Source organism: Notamacropus eugenii, chromosome 3 (genome assembly GCF_028372415.1).
Source record: "Notamacropus eugenii isolate mMacEug1 chromosome 3, mMacEug1.pri_v2, whole genome shotgun sequence".
NCBI classification, from domain to species: Eukaryota; Metazoa; Chordata; class Mammalia; order Diprotodontia; family Macropodidae; genus Notamacropus; species Notamacropus eugenii.
In genome coordinates, this window is record NC_092874.1 from 128,699,881 (window position 1) to 128,717,107 (window position 17,227).

General features: G+C 35.4%; 1 protein-coding gene across 17 annotated transcripts in view; it reads left to right on the top strand.

The window, feature by feature from the left end:
• CADPS2 (calcium dependent secretion activator 2) overlaps positions 1–17,227 on the top strand; it is a 741,873-nt gene that overhangs the window by 425,359 nt on the left and 299,287 nt on the right. The window lies entirely within an intron of this gene.

Genomic DNA, 17,227 nt, shown 5'->3' on the forward strand with positions numbered 1-17,227 from the left:
TGGCTACATTGGTTTTATTTGTACAACAACTTTTTAATTTAATATAATGAAATTATCCATTTTAAACTTCATGATGCTCTCTTTCTTTTGTTCATAAATTGTTCTCCTAGTCTGATAGATAATATTTTCCATGTTCTTCTAATTTTCTCATGATATCTCTCTTTATATCAAGGTCATATGTCCATTTTGACCTTATCTGGGTACAAATATACCATGGTATATTTGTGCATTGGTACAAATCTAATGGTTTAAGATAGTGGTAGATACCCAATTTCTACCAGAATGCTTTTCAGCTTTCCCAATAATTTTTAGCAAATAATGAATTTTTATCCCCAAAACTTAATCTTTACATTTGTCAAACACAAGGTTATTATAATCCTTCACTTTTACTGCCTTATAAAATAATTTCAGATCTGGTACTGCTGAACCTCCTTCCTTTACTTTTTTTCCCCATCATTTTCTTTGAAATTTTTGACCCTTTGTGCTTCCAAATGAATTTTGTTATTATTTTTATGACAATAAAATATTTTTAATAATTCAGTTAAGATGTCACTGAATAAATAGTTTAGGTAAAATTGTCATTGTTATTATATTGGTTTTGCCTACCCATGAACAATTAATATTTCTCCAGGTATTTAAATCTGAGTTTATTTGTATAATGAGTATTTTATAATTATGTTCATATAGTCCTTTGAGTCTTTTTGGGTAGATATATTCTCAGATATTTTATACAGTCTGCAGTTATTTTAAATATCTTTGGCTATCTCTTCTTGCTGGGTTTTGTTGGTGATATATTAAAATACTGATGATTTATGTGAGTTTATTTTGCATTCTACTACCTTACTAAAATTATTAAATTTTTCAACTAAATTTTAGTTGAATCCTCAGGATTTTCCAAATATATCATTGTATTTTCTTTAAAAAGTTTATTAGTTCAATTTCCATTCTGATACCTTCCATTTCTTTTCCTTCTCTAACTGCTGTTGCTAGCATTTCTAAAACAATATTGAATAATATTGGTGACACAGTGTAGTTTCCTTATATATCTCTTTTAATTAAATTTATTTTAGCTTTAACTTTGAAATTATAATTGTGATCTCTGATTTTTTTACATTAGCTGAAACATAAGAATTCTACTCCAGCCCTTTATTTTAACTCTGTGTGAATCTCTCACTTTTAGTTGTGTTTCTGGTAAGTGATGTATTGTCAGATTCTAATTTTTTAATCCGATCTGCTATCCATTTCCTTTAAATTCATCCCACTCAAAAAGTTATAATTAATTACTAGTTGTGTATTTCCCTCCATTCTATTTTCCTCACTACTTATCCTTCTCTCCTAGTATACCTTATCCCTCCTTACGTGTCTAATTTACTTCTAACCACTACCTTGCAATTCTATTTTTAAGTTTACCTACCCCAATACGAGTCCATCCCTTATCCCATCCCCTTGCCCTCTTATTTCTTTATATGTTTAGAAGATTTTTATACCCTTCTAGATTTATACTTTGTTCTCTCTTTGCCCAAGATCAGATGAGAGTGAAGGTTCCACCACTGCTAGCCCTCTACCCCCACTTGCTTCTTCTGTATCAATTCTTCCTTTCATGCTTCATTTGTATGAGATAATCACTCCTTTTAACCTCTTCCTACCCAGTTTTACTTTTCAGAATTAACCACCATACTCAGCCTTTCTTTCAAACTACCCAGGTAATGACAGCAGTCTTAAGAGTACTGATTACAGGAGTAGCAAGGTCAGAGAAATTTTCCTTAATAATTTCTTGTAATATTGTATCAAGACTCTTTTTGGTTGTTACTTTCAGGTAGTCCAATAATTCTTATATTGTTCCTCCTCATCATGCTCTCTACAACAGTTGTTTTTCTCGTGTCTCATATTCCCTTTTATTTTTGCATTCTTTGGATTTTGTTTTGTTATTTCTTGGTGTCTTATTACATCATTCACTTCCCTTTGTCCGGTTCTAGTTTTCAAGGAGTTATTTTCTTCCTTAAGTTTTTGGATCTCTTTTATCATTTGGTTGACTTTCTTCTCATAATTTATTTAATTGTCTTGGATTGCTCTTATTTTTTTCTTAATTCTTCCTCTATCTTTCTTATTTGGTATTTGAGGAGTTTTTTTTTCTTGGTTCTTTCAAGAACTTTTTTTGGTCTTGTGACCATTTGATGTTTCTCTTTGAATTAGGAATGGCTTTCTAAACATCACTATCTTCCTCTGAATATGAACCTAGATCTTCTCTATCCCCTTAGTAGGTGTCTGTGTTTAGATTCTTTCTCCTTTGCTTGTTCGGGTTGATTTTATTTTGTTTTATTTTTAGCAGCTTGTTGTTGTAATCATCACTAGTCCTGAGGATTGGGGAATGGTACCCAAGGCCTCGGGTCCTTATTACTGTGATTTTCTGAGCTCCATCTAGGTGCCCAAACTTGGGCATACTGCTCTATTCCCAAGTCATGGATAGGGCCCCCAGCCATGCTGTCCTGTTCTTGTTCTCTGCAGTCTTGTGGCTCTCGGCTCTGCCCTCAAACTGAAACTTTCCACTCTCCTCCAAGTGTCCGCAGCCATCTGGGTTCCTGCTCCACTACTACCACACTCAGGGGACATGAGCTTGCTCTTCCTAATCCATAGCCACAGCCTGTGCCTACTTCTGATCAGTACAGCAGTGACTGGCATTCTATAACAGCAGAATGTCCTTCAGTCTTCACCTGTCCAACCTTCACACTGTCCACAAAGTGAAAGTTCCTGAGGCCAAGGCCAAGGCTACCTCCTGAACTAGCTGTCCCCAAAGGTGTTTGCACTTTGTGCTTCAGTGGGGTCAAACTTTGGCCCCTGTAGGTTGTTTTTCTTTATATCCTCCTAAGTTATCTCAGGAGGGCGTCTGCTCAATCCTGAATTTTATTTATTTCTGCCTCTCTGTTCATTTTGAAGCAATTGTCTTTATTTTTTCTGGAGGAAATTGGGAGAGCCTGGAATTTTTTGACCTATTCTACTATCTTCCCCAAATCTTCTGCCCACCAGACCTATTCTACAATCATGAAACAAATTTTAAATGTCTGATTATAGAAAGAAAATGAGAATTTGATTACTAATCATAAGTAGACCCAAAGAGATAAGAGAAAAGAGAGAGAGAGAGACAGAGGCGGGGGGGGGGGGGGGGGGAGGAGGTAGGTCAGATTTCAGAGTGCCTCGAGTCTGAACTTAGAAAGATAAGAGAAAGGTGCAAAGGCAGATTTCAGAACTGCATCAGCCAATGCTGAAGCTGAAAGTGATGGATACTATAGTTGCTTTTGGGGGATAAGTCCAGCACAGCAGAGGAATAGCTTGCAAGAAGAAAATCAGAGAAGACACTCAAGTGAGAGATAAGTTTGCCCATTTGCCCAGTGGGATGTTAGTCAATTATAACATGAATTCAATTAAGCTTATTAATGGAAGTATTGATTCAGCACAGAAATTGTTTGTCAAAGATATTTTAGGACATTCCTGCGATAGAAGATCCAATGTTTACAGTTCCAGAATTGATTTACCCACCTATACTCCTCCCCTCTAAGCACATGGGTTTTCTTCATCCATGTGCCTCTGGCATATTTGCAGGTGAGTGATATTCAATCCCCAAGATTTTGACTACGTTGGTTGCAAAGTGTGAAGGTTTATGACTAGATTGTGATGTATTATTACTGCATTTGCTTTTCTCTGAGAGTTCAAGTATAACAGTAGGTGGTGGTCCTTCTCTGAGAACCTAGACCTGTTAGCATGAGGGCAGGTTAGAGTGAGTGAGTCCTGAATCTGTTCTGCATGTAATGTATGAGGAGCTATGAGGTCCTTTTGTGGGTGCCCAAATTTAACATACTTGTTAAATCATGAGACAAATGAATTGATCTAGGTATCATATTAAATCTATAAAACATGATTTCATGCCACATTCTGCAAGAGGACTTTAATGGTCAGTCAGTCAACAAGGATTTGCTAAGCACTTAACTATGTCCCAGGAATTGTGCTAGTTGCTGGGGTTACAAATGCAAAGAATAAAACAATCCCTAATTGAAAGGAACTTCCCCCATCTGCTCAAGCTTTCTGCTCCAAGAATCCAATCCATCTACTCTTGTGTGTACTTGGTTATTTACATGTTGTCTCCCTTGAGCTTCTTCAGGGAAAAGAGTTTATTTCTCCTTCTTTGTATCCCCATTGCTTAGCACAGTGTCTGATACAGAGAAAATGCTTAATAAATGTTCATTATTGCTGTTCTGTATTCTGTCATGCATTATGTCCTTACTTGAAGGGAAAAGAGAGCTAAAATATTGAAGCCAATCCTTAAGGTGATTGTAGTGCATATTTTTGTGGTGCAGTTATAAAAATATTAGTAATTAATTAAAAGAGCAAGAGACAAGCAAAGTTGCTGTTCAGATGTTTATGAAATAATCAGGGAGCCATATGTGTATTGAGAGGGACAGGGGGATTGAAGTTGAAGTTTTTACTGTCCCTTAGCAATTTGCTGGGTGACCTTGAGAGATTCATCTAACCTCAATGCCAGGTTATTTATAAAACAAGAGCAATGCCAACTTCCTACAGGCACAGTGAGGATTAATTTGGTCTATTGAAAGGCTCTCCATAAATGCCATACATTATAATAACCATGACTGGAAAGAAAAGGCAATAAAGCTACCATTGCAGTGTTCTCTAATAGAAACTGCATTTATAAGGATATATAAAGGTTACCACTATTCATAATTTATGTCATAAAGAAATAGATCAAGAATAATAATGATACTCTCTTCTCCCATATAAGTAAAACATGTCTATAGTTGTGAGGGAATACATTTCTCCCTTTTACACTCCTCAGTGGAAAATGTGAATCTGGTGACTTGTAGTACATAAAATTGATTTATAAAGAAGAATAATAGCTCATGCCTTCATCTAAGTCAAGAGAAATACAGTGGCAGAAAAGCTTACATCATATTTGGCTGAGATGGGTGTAGAGGCAAGAAGAGCCTTATATTCATGGGACTTGAAATTTGCTAGGAAATCTTTATGCATAATGAAATAAAGCAAAAGCTGCCTTCTCCAGGAAGCTCTAGAAAATACTATACATGATCTTTTCCCATGTAAGTCAACAATCCAGTAACCAGAATTAACACTGAAAGAAAATGCTGCCATTCTCCATCACCTGTCAATGCCTTTTTACCATTGCTTATGCATGGAATGTTTTTCCTTCTTGTCCCCGAATCCTGCCTGCAGGACTAAGCTTAAATCTTACCTTGTGCAAAAAGAGTTTCTAATCCTCCCCACAATTCTAGTGCCTTCCCTTTGAGGTTATCTCTGGTTTGCTATATGTAGACACGCACATGTTACATCTACATAGTTGTTTGCATGTTGTCTCCACCATGAGAATGTGAGATACTTCAGAGTAGGGACTGTTTTTGCTTCTCTTTGTATCCCTTATGCCTGATACAAAGTAGAGTACTTAAATGCTTTTTGCCTTGACTTATTTTTATATTTGTATCCTTAGGGCTATCATAGTATTTGGCCTACAGGTAGATGCTTAATAAATGTTGAACTGGTTTCATTTTAATTCAATTCATTTCAGCACGCTTTTAGTGGCAGGAACACAGGACAGGCAAACTGGAGACCTAACCCAAGCCATGACATTAATATTGGGAAAGCCATCTGACCCTTAGGCTCTCAGTTTTCTCATGTATATGATGAGGCAGTTTCATTAGACAACTTCTACATTATTTTTCAGCTTAATTGTAGATATGTCACTTGCTTGTCTGTAGCCCTAGGATAGGCACTACAAGAAGACAAAAAGGAAATAGTGGCTTTTGCCCTCAACAGACTTACAGTCTTGTTGGGGTAAATAAATGTCAACATTGTAGAATTCTGCCTCTCAAAAAGCATACCTGGGCTCAAGAAATCCTTGCTGTTCAAAGGGAGGTTTTTATGAACAAATAGCCTGAACGTGGACCCCTAAGATCAAACATCAGGGAAATTGAAGCTGATAACTTTTTTGAAAAGATGAGTCTGCAAGACTCCCTTGCTAACATTTTCCAGCATTTCATAATGTTAGGCCCTGTCTAATCTAAATTATTTCTCTCTTTTTTTGTTGTTTTGATTTACTACCATTTGTCCTCAGTGGAAACAAAGCCCAGCTGCTCACTGTCACTAATATAATACCTCTTCATATACTTAAAGATCATTATTAAGTCCATCTACTGTCAGGCTTGTCTTCTCTGGGCTAAATCCAGTTCCTTTTTGTTTTCACTGCTGGAAAGAATCCTAGATCATGCTGTGACACAGGTAAAGAGATGACAGTCTGTGAATAAACCAAACCGCTAAAGCCCTGCCAACCTGTCCTGTGCTTGCCAGCAATCTTGTTCTTCTCCCATACATGGATCTGAAGGGAAAAGTAAAAGATAATTTTCGTATCATGAACCATGATAAAAACGATAGTCGGTATTTATGTAGCATTTCAAGTGTTCCAGAGTTTCACTTTATCTCCTTTGATCCCCAGAGAGGCAGAAAGGTAGTGTGCTTTGATGCAAAAAACTCTTGACTGGGAGTCAGGTGAGAACTGTCTTTGGAACCTTCCTCTAACACTCAACTTCTTGTATAGACATGGGTATTCTCTATGAGTCTTAGTTTCCTCCCTATTCTAGTGGCAATAATAATATGCATAGTACCAACCTTGGCATGTTATTGTGAAGATTAAATGGTTATACTTTATTTGATAATAGCAAGAGTAATGTATTGACCAGAAGTATTAATAATTGCTATATTAGCAAAATTTAGGATAATGGTGGAGCATTGAATGGTAAGAAATCTTTTTAATTAAGAATCAGACTTTTGGATGGTACATTATACCCTATGTGGATTAGTGAAGGACACTCAGAAGAGAAAAATATCCATCACAAAGAACATCTGCACTTAGAGGGAAGATGACAAACTAGCAAAGACCATCAAGAAACAGTGAAGTGAACAGAAGTGGGAGAGATTATCCATGAAGAAGAGACTGTCAGTAATGTCAATGGTATGGTCAATACAATGAAACCTGAGAAAAGACCATTAGATGTGGAAATTAAAAGGTAACACTGATGACATTTGGGAAAGCAATTTCAGTAGAGTGATGGGGCTGTGCACTAGGTTACAAGAGATCTAGAAGTCAACAGATGGTGAAGAAATGAAAGCAACTAAGACTTGTTTTTTTTTCTTCAGAAGATTAGAAATAAAATGGAAAATTAAGCATTTGATCAACTGAATGTAACAAAACCTAATGGAAAAAATTTTTGATGGTGGTAAATGAGCATAATTTTAGAAGGAGGATGGGTAATGTCAAGGTCACAAGACATGAGTTGACCTTGACAAGCAATAGTGTCACCTCATTCATAGTAGAGATGAGGAAGAGATGGACAAATGGAGAAGTAGAAGGATGAAAACACTCAGAACTGAGCCTACATCTTCTTAGTGAAAATGGGAATTTAGGTCATCTGAATGCGGAGAGGTGGGGTTGGAGTATGGGGTTTGAGGTTAGAGGAGATTTTAAATAACCACTGTGGCCATTTGATAGGGAGTCAAAGAGGAATGAAAAGGACTTATTAGAAGCTTTAAAACTAGATAGCATGATAGATAACCACAGAAGTTCAGAGAGACTCAGTCTACACATATTGCCCTCAATCTTAATACTTTCTTCTAGTAACATTCAGCAGATATCATCTTTCAGCAAATGGACCCTTTGTTTATTCCTGATTTACCAGAAAGATGAGGAGATAGAAGAATTCAGTAAAGATATTTCAAATTAAATCCATGTGTAATTTAACATTGTTGTGGTTTGTCTTTTGTTCTCAAAGAGGACCAATGACATCATGAAGGTGAAGTGTTGACTTGCAAGTGAATTGTATTTAAGTGAGGCAGGGCAACATCAAGGCAAAGATGATCAGGAATAGGAGAAAATGAGAAAAATGGTTAACAAAGTAGAGGTGTAAGAAATGGAAATGACCAAATGCTTATAAACTTTATAGAACCTAATCATATGTCATTAATATTTTCTTCAAGAAGACAGTTCATTAGTTCTAGATATAAGAAACACACCACATATATACCCCTGTCCCCAAAGAATGTGATTATATTTAACTGAAAAAAATTGTTACAGATATGGGTATAATTTTTAATAATCTACATGTAATAAGATAGGCAGTACAAAGATATAATCAATAACAAATTACAAGAAAAAATAAAAAGACAGGATACAAATCAAGCTACAAACTGTAGCTAAAGAACTTGAAATTAAAATGATTATAATTATGATTATCTAGCTTTAAATTACCCATCTGACACAGAGATGGGTAGCTTGTAATTGATGAACTACTACTGTGTGACACACAGATCTTCTATTATATGTGAATTTTTCTTATTCTTTTTCATATTCTGATTTGGCAAAGATATTAACTAGTATTATTTCTGTAAGACCTTGCTTTAGTGATTAATATTCTAGAAAAAATTTCATTACTTTCAGCTGTATTGCAGTAAAGATCCATTTACATTCAGAAAGTGAAAAAAATAATCAAACACACCAAAAGAGCTTTGGAAAATTTAAAGATTAGTAATGGAAAAAATAAATCTCACAGTGATAATTTGATTAAGTCAGATAAGTTTAAAGACATTACATTTAGGAAAAATAATAAATTTAATGCTCTTCTTAGGAATGTTACTACAAAGTATCATTCAGTGCATGAAGTTATATATTATTGGACAGAAACAACAATGAAAGCTTTTTAAATTATTTTGATTTATTAAAGTTCTATTTGGCCTAATGAAGAACTAAATTCACCATGGATAGCTGGTGAGAAAAAGTATATGTCTAAGTGAAATGTTAAAACATTAAATTGATTTGAAAAATAGTTAAAATTTGGTAGATAATAACAGAATCAAACTGTTCCAATCCTCACAGCTATACGAAAAGCTAATGAGATAGCACTTGTAATCTCTTTTGCTGAGGCTAAAAGAGGTTTTAGTTGAAGGAATTTAATTTGCAGAAGAGTGAGAAATAGTTTAACAGTAGTTCACATATCAGATTTAATGTCAGTAAATTTATTAGGAAAGGAGTTAGTGGATTGGGATTCAACTCCATTTGTTAAATTGTGGTTAAATCTCAACCAGAAAGCACAAGAATTCAGCAAAAATCAACAATACTCTTTTGTGAGAATCAATTGAATATATAATTTATAATAAATAATATTGCATATTTTACTATTCATAAACTGTGTATAACATTATATCAATAAAAACTGTGTCAAATACAGATATGCATATATGTATATATATATACCTATATATATATGTCTGTATATACATATACACAGATTTTTTTCATGGTTGGTTCAACATGTAACATCATACTACTGATTGCAAATATTTTGTACGCACACTGAAACTGAACAGTGACCTAGATGAAGATCTCCAGTACTTTGGTTAGATATCCTGTTTAAGATTTAAAGGAAAATATGGACAGTAGTCAACATAATAAATGCTGGATGAGTTGTGATCTGTGCTGTTGCAGGAAATAGCCACATTGATGAGATCATGGATCCATCATGTTATATTTAGTAATCCTACTGCCTTAAAAAATATCCAATTATGCACAAGAATTTTAATTAAAATTTAAAAGATGTCCCTAACTAAGCAATATATTGTCACTGATTCTACTTATTAAAAGTTTTGATTTTTCTAAGCTTATGATACTTTACTAACTGTTGTAATAGATTTATTTCTACCCATAATTATAGTTTTCTTGTTAATGTGATAAATTTTGTTATATAATCTCTGTAACTCCTAGTATCTCCTATAACTGCTGTCTTCAGACAAAAGAGTCAAGGTTATATGAGTTACTTCACAAAAGCCCAGAAATTATTGTTATATTAGACCATAAAGTGAAGCTTTTAGAGGAAGTATTTTAAAGTATGAGTGACTTTTCTTTGTTGGGGGGATGTTTGACTTCATGAGTGTACAATTGGCCCTGAAATCAGTAAGAACTGTATTTGTATCCTGCTTCCATTACATGCTGGCTCTATGAGAGTGAACAAGTTAGTTAACTTCTCAGTTGCCCAATTAACTATCTCATCCTGTAAGTTATAGAAGAATAGCTGATCTAACTTCATGGCATTTGATGTTCTTGTTATTTTTATGTTTATCAAATTATTTCTACAGTTTCTCTACACTAAGAAAATTGCTCTGTGTGCCACCACCCACAACAAGCTGCCACTTTTCCTCTTTAAACAAAACAAACCAAATCTGATTGGGTCTAATCGTTGGCCTCTCATGCAAACTAACATTTTGACCTTGGGAAAGTCTCTTAAACTCCATGAACCTCTTTTATTTCATCTGAAAAATTACAGGATTGAATTAGCTGACTTCTGAGGGGTCTTCCCATTCTAGACAAACTCTGTGATCCCAGAATACTAGGAGACAGCCTCTAAAATTTATCCCAATTTCCTTTTAGAATATTCTGACACAGAAAAGAGCTTTTCCAATTTGCTTCATTTACTTTTTACAAATAAGCCAGTGTGTTTTCAATTCAAATTGCATATCTTTTATTGTTCTGGACTGAGAACTATTTCACTAGATTTTTTTTTGAAAGGAGTAGGAGGGGAGAAGGCACCCAAGTAGTTTCAATAAAAAGTGCCTCTTTGAATTTAACTGTCCCCAGAACTCCATAACTATTATTGTCACTGACCTTTAGAATGAAGCAGAAGTACTTTCCCCGATGTTATGGCATTATTCAGAGGTAAAAGGAAGTGTTGTCAAAAATGGGGCATGTTTGGTGCCCTATTATTCCTTTTCATCCTTTTGATAGTTCTGAATAAGCTTTTCCGTTCCATGGAATCCTCTACCAGAAATCACCTGCTTTGCAGTGTCTTTCTGTGGAAGGCGTAAAGCTAAAGAACTTTAGTTTCTTTTTTTTTTTTTTTTAGGTTTTATACTTCAACAGACACTTGAATTATCACCATTCTTTTGAAAATTTGCCTTGTAATTTCAGAGTTACTGCAATAGTCACCTCCACTTGCTGCTGTAATAAAGTCCTAAAAAAAAAAAAAAGACAGAATTTCCTTGTTAGACCCATTAAAAATGCTAAGCCTATTTAATGTACGTGGAACACTTTCAGTAAAGAAAATCCTAGGACCAGACTCAGGCTTGTGGGGGCGTTCAGATAAATTCATTCCAAATGTACATCCTGCTTCTCAGAGTTAAGAGCAGCAGAAATATTCATGCTAATGTTAGTCTGCCTGCCGGCACTTATAGAATTTATTTCAAGAAAAAAATATTAAAGGAGCCAGTGGCAAAAAAACGTAGAAGAAAAGTAGAGTGCTACATTGAAAGACTTGTTTCCCCATAATTGTGCCTGACATATGAAACTGAGATGTCCCAATAAATGTTTGTCCTTGAAAATAATTCATATGCTATTATCAATCCATTTGAGTGAGAGGTTGTGTGGTATAATAGATAGACTGGCTTCAAGGTCTGGGTTCAAATCATTCCTCTGATACATAGTGATTATTGCATGAACATGAGCAGTAACCTGGTCTCTTAATATCTCAAGCCACTTGCTAGGAACTAGTTGTAGAACTGCATTGATGGGAGTGTTTTCTCACCCAGTTTCCTGTAACAGTGAAATAGATATGTACCTACATGCAAATATGATGTATTTTGTATATGTGCATATACGTAGATCCTTAGAAATAAACAGAGAGAGAGACACACACAGAGCCTCTATTGTATGCAAAGCTTTATGGGAACTTTTGCTATGTGAAAAATCTACATTACTTTAATATAACCATAGAAAGAGACCAAAAAATCAAGGAGCTGTAATGTAAAGAAAATAAAGTAGTATCTATAAAGGCATCATGTTGTTGGAGAAAATAACCAATCTATTTTGCTTCATTTCATATTTCAGTACTTTAAGGATCTGAAATTTCCTTGGTGTGAGTACTCCCTACATCAAAGCAGATCCCAGTCCCTCTGTAACTTAATGAATGGTCTTTGAGACTTACTGTGGTAAAAAAACAAAAAACAAAAAACAGAAAAACAAACAAACAAAAAACGTCATTGTTCTTATCATTTTTTCAATCACATCTGACTCTTTATGACTCCATTTGGAGTTTTCTTGGCAAAGATACTGATGTGTTTTTGTTATTTCGTTCTCCAGCTCATTTCACAGATGAGGAAACTGAAACAAACAGGCTTAAAGTGACACTCAGGATAACTACTAAGTGTCCGAGGCCAGATTTGAACTCAGAAAGAGGAGTCTTCCTGATTCCAGGAATATTCCACTTGTATCCACTGTACCTTCTAGCTGGCAATTGGTATTGTATTTCAAAAAGGAAATTTTCATGTATACATATACATACACACACACCCACACACACTGTGTGTGTGTATTGTAATCATTATTCTTTAAGAGTGTTATTTCATCTCCTGGGGTTAAGAATGTTAGCAAAATTGAGGAAAAAACAGTTTAACGTGTTGATTTACAATTTAGTGAAGATGACAAGTGGTATCTGTGTTTATGAAGAAGATATTGGTTTTAAAGGATAAGAAATATGTTCACAAATAAACTTACTTGAGTACCATATTAACTGAAAAATATAGAGAATGAAAATAGCAGTATATTTTTGTGTTGTCCAGAAAAAGTAATAATATGTATACGAAGATTAGGGGAAATAATCACTTTCCTAGTAAGAAAAGGACCAAAACAGGGATGTAATCATTGTGTGTGGTTATAATTAAAGTCAAATGAAATAGGATTGACCGTAGAAGGATCCTTGATAAAGCTTGAGAGTCTTAAATAAAGTATTTTAATTCTTAAAAGGATAAATACTAAACACACTACTTTCAACAATGGGAAGAAATCCATTTTTTTAAACTATAATTGGCTGCCATCACATCCTTCCTTGAAGTCTCTCTTATCTATATTAAATTCTGTTGAAAGAAGAACTAAAAGACTTGATATAAGTAGTTCCTATTTTTGACCTTTTAAGCCAAGGGATAACTGTGAAAGATTGTTTCTGGCTTTTCCCTAATTCCAACTCTTTTTCTCCTGTCTTATTTGCACACTTACCAAATGAGTTCCTATGTATTCCAAATCTTAATTTTGTAGGTTTGTGGTGGTTTTGCCCAGGTTTTCATATTACCAGATTGCAAAGAAAGGGATCTTGTATACTACTTTGGGTTAGAGTGGAAGGACTAACTTTGAAGCAGTACCTTTCTTCCTGCCTTACGCTAAGTGCACTCTAGTTTCCCAGTATCACCATTTCAAGTTCTTTAACAACACATAGACTGGACTTTCTTCTTTAAAATCAATTTATTTTTAGTTATCAACATTCCTTCCATAAGATTTTGAGTTCCAACTTTTCTCCACATCTCTCCCCGCCCCCATCCCAAGATGGCATTTAATTTGACATAGGTTCTACATATACATTCATATTGAACCTATTTTCACATTAGTCATGTTGTAAAGAAGAATTAGAACCAATGGGAGAAACCATGAGAAAGAAGAAACAAATGAAAAGAAAGATTGAGCAAATAATGTGCTTCAATCTTCATTCAGACTCCATAGTTCTTTTTCTGAAGGCAGACAGCATTTTCCATCATGAGTCCTTTGGAGTTGTCTTAGAACCTTGTATTGCTAAGAAGATAAGTCTAAAAAAGTTAGTCATCACACATTATGGCTGTTACTATGTACAATGTTCTCCTGGTTCTGTTCACTTCACTCAGCATCAATTCATTCAAGTCTTCCCACCTTTTTCTGAAGTTTGCCTGCTCATCTTGGTTTATAGCACAGTAGTATTCCATTACATTCATATACCATGCTTTGTTCAGTCATCCCCCAGATGATGGATATCCTCTCAATTTCCAATTCTTGGCCACCACAAAAAGAGCTGCTATAAATATATATTGTACATGGGGACCCTTTTCCCTTTTTTATGATCTTGATTGGAATTTCATTCCAGTTCCACTGCTTGCTGGTTTCCAAACTGTCAACTACCTTAAACTACTAATGATGATAGTAAAAAGGTAGAGTCCTATGAGAGAATAGCCTTTTTTGTTGAAAAAGTATAGATTAAGAGTTGTGGAAAGGTTCTTATAGGTCATCTAATCTAGCTTTAGTATTGTATGTCCCATGTGTTTTTTCTCATAAAACTTGGTGTTAGGATTTTAGGAATTTGTTGCCTAGGGGGCTACTGAGGGGTGAACCCTTAAAGAGAACTTGGGGAATATGGTGGAGCTAGTAAATTGAGCAAGGAAAAGCAGTTTGATGTATAGATAGGGCTTTGGACTTGAAAATCGGAATGAATTTTTTTTTTTTGAAATCCCACCTCAACCATTTATGTGACCATGGACAAGGAATTCTGGACTTGGAGTCAAGAAGACCTGGGTCACATCCCACTAACTGTGTGAGCATAGGCAAGTTCTCTAGTCTCTTTAAATCTCGTTTTGCTTATTTATAAAATGAAGATATTGAACTAGAGGTTTTCTAAAGTTCCTTCTCACTTGAAATTTATGATTCTAGTTTCATTTTCTTCTTCTCTACCCCAAAAGGTTGTTGTAAGGATCAGCTGAGATGTTATTTTAAAGCACTTTTAAAGGTCAGCAATAATGATAATTATCCATTGAACCCAACATATGTGAGTTAGCTTTGCTCTCCCACTCTCAGAGTAGAAGCAGGAAGGTTCAATGAGGGATATACACTTTGGAAGAAGAAAAGGTAAATGACTATTGAAATGGATTTTGCATGTGGACAGGCTGCATTTATCCCAGCAAGGGTAAAAAGTTAAAAGTATGAAGTATAAGGGAAGCACATTTAGGACACATAGGGAAATGTTTTCTTCTTCGAGGGAGCCAGGAAACAAAAAGGATACTAGGATTTTGAGGCACCTATAACACAGAAATAGAACAGAACTCAGAGGCAGACAAGATGACTTAGATGCCTACATCTATAAAGAAAATTCATATACAGGTTCTGATAGAAAATGAGAATTCCATCAGGTTTTGCAGCGTTATCACTCCAATTTTAGGTGCTCAAATAGTTTCATTTAGCATCTAGACTGATAGAGTTGAGGTAAAGAATTGAAACAAAGAACAAGTGTGTTTTATAACCAGTCTTGGCACAGTAAGAGTCTTCTTTCATCGTCTTTTTTATCCTTCTAGGAGGATTGATCCCTAAGGCAAAAATGTGAAAGATGAGTTGGTGAAAAAGTGCAAGAGATTAAAAAAGGAAAAGATCAAACTTAATTCTGTTCATGCCCCATGATTGCCTATTAACCTGCTATTAGGTGTTTTAAGAATTCTGGCAACTATGGACCATTGTTTCATTTGTTTTTCTTGTATGTGTTAATGGTAAACATTCCGTAAAAAATAAAAAGATGAGCGTGTATTTATTTCAGAGATAATAGGATAGGGAGAGGTAGCAACATATGTCCTTTCTTTCCTGGGAACCTGGGTGGAAAGAGACCTAGGTGGCAGAGTACTATGAAATGAAACAGGCACGCCAAGCCCTGGAATTTACAGGAGAGAAGAAAGTAGGGTCCAAAAGATAACATCAGCCCAGGATTAAAGTATGTCCAGGGTTTTGGCCCTGGCCAAAAGCCTCCCTACTTGCCCCAGAAGTACCTGATCTTCCTTATATCCCCAGATACAATTGGATTCAAATGGAGCTATTTGATTATGCCTTGAACTCGAATCACTCTGACTCTCACTGATTGGCCAGTAAGTCCTAGCTCAAACCTCTGTTAGTCATTGTTTGGGTTTTGATAGCTCAGAGTGAGTATAAATAATAATTGTTTCTGTACTGGCCAGAAACCCTTGAAGGTCTTCCCCTCAGAGACTGATTTGTTTTTGCTAGGTAAGTCATTCTTTACCTCATTTCTTCCCTAACCTTAGTCACTGAATGAGCTTTGCCTCAATCAAACTGAGACCTGGGCAAGATCTTAACTTAAAAAAGTCCAATATCTCCCACTACATCTGGGGCTAACTCGAGTTATTCTGATCTATGTCTGGCCACTGGACTCAGATGGCTGTGGAGAAGAAAGTGAGACTGGTGACTTTGCACAGCCCTGCCTCATGTAAATTCAATTCACTTGAATGTTAAGACATCACATTTCTGATGTCATTGGTCCTTTTCAAGAACAAAGAACAAGTGACAACAATATTTGACCAGAAGAGCTGACATTCCCATTTAAAATCACAGCTCCAAAATATAGAGGATAGAACCAGAATCAATGGATAAAAATTGCAAAGAAGACTATTTAAGATGCATTTCAGGAGGAACTTCCTAATCAGTAGAAATGTCCCAGAGTAGAATGGGCTACTTTGGGAGGTAGGGAGTTTCACCTCATGTAAGAACTTCATGCAGATTCTAGATGACCACATGTTGGGATATGTATTTTAGTAGGTTAGAGGTTGGTGTAGTTGGTCTCTGAAGTCCCTTCCAACTCTGAGATTTTATGATTCTTATACAGTCTCTTTTGGTATTAAATAGTTAAGTGACTTGTCCATGGTTTCACTGTAATAATAGTGAATGATAGTAATGATAATGAAAACTAGAATTCTTATAGCATCTTAAGGTTTACAAAGTACTTTCTTTCATGGGTTATTTCATGATTCTCATAGTAACTCAGTGAGGAAGATCCTGTTATCATCCCCATTTTAGATTTGAGGAAACTGAGGCTGATAGCTTAAATTACCTGCCCAGAGGCACACAGCTAGAAGTATCTGAGCAGAATACCCACTGGGCTGATTAACTGCCTCTGCAGTCCATATTTGCCAGAGGGATTTAAAAGCTGAGTCTTCCTGGCTCCAGTCTCCCTTTTCCCCTATCTGCTATACAACATTGCCTGCATTTCATTTTAAATTTCTAATGATGCCTGAATATATAGACTGCTAACAGTTTTCATGACATGGTTCTTAAGTAAGTGTATACTATATGCCTAGCACTGGGCTATATGCTAAGATAGAAAGACAAATACATAGCCCCTGCCCTGAAGAATCTCAGTCTATTGTGGGAGACACAATGCAAACAATTTTGTAAATAATCGGTATGTTCCGAGTAGATGGAAGTTAATCTCAAAGGAAAGTGACTGTCAGACCAGAAGGAGCCTCTTACAGAAGATTGATTTAAATTGTGTCCTGAAAGAAAAAAAAAAGGTTGATATGAAGAAAGAAACTATTCCAGGTATTT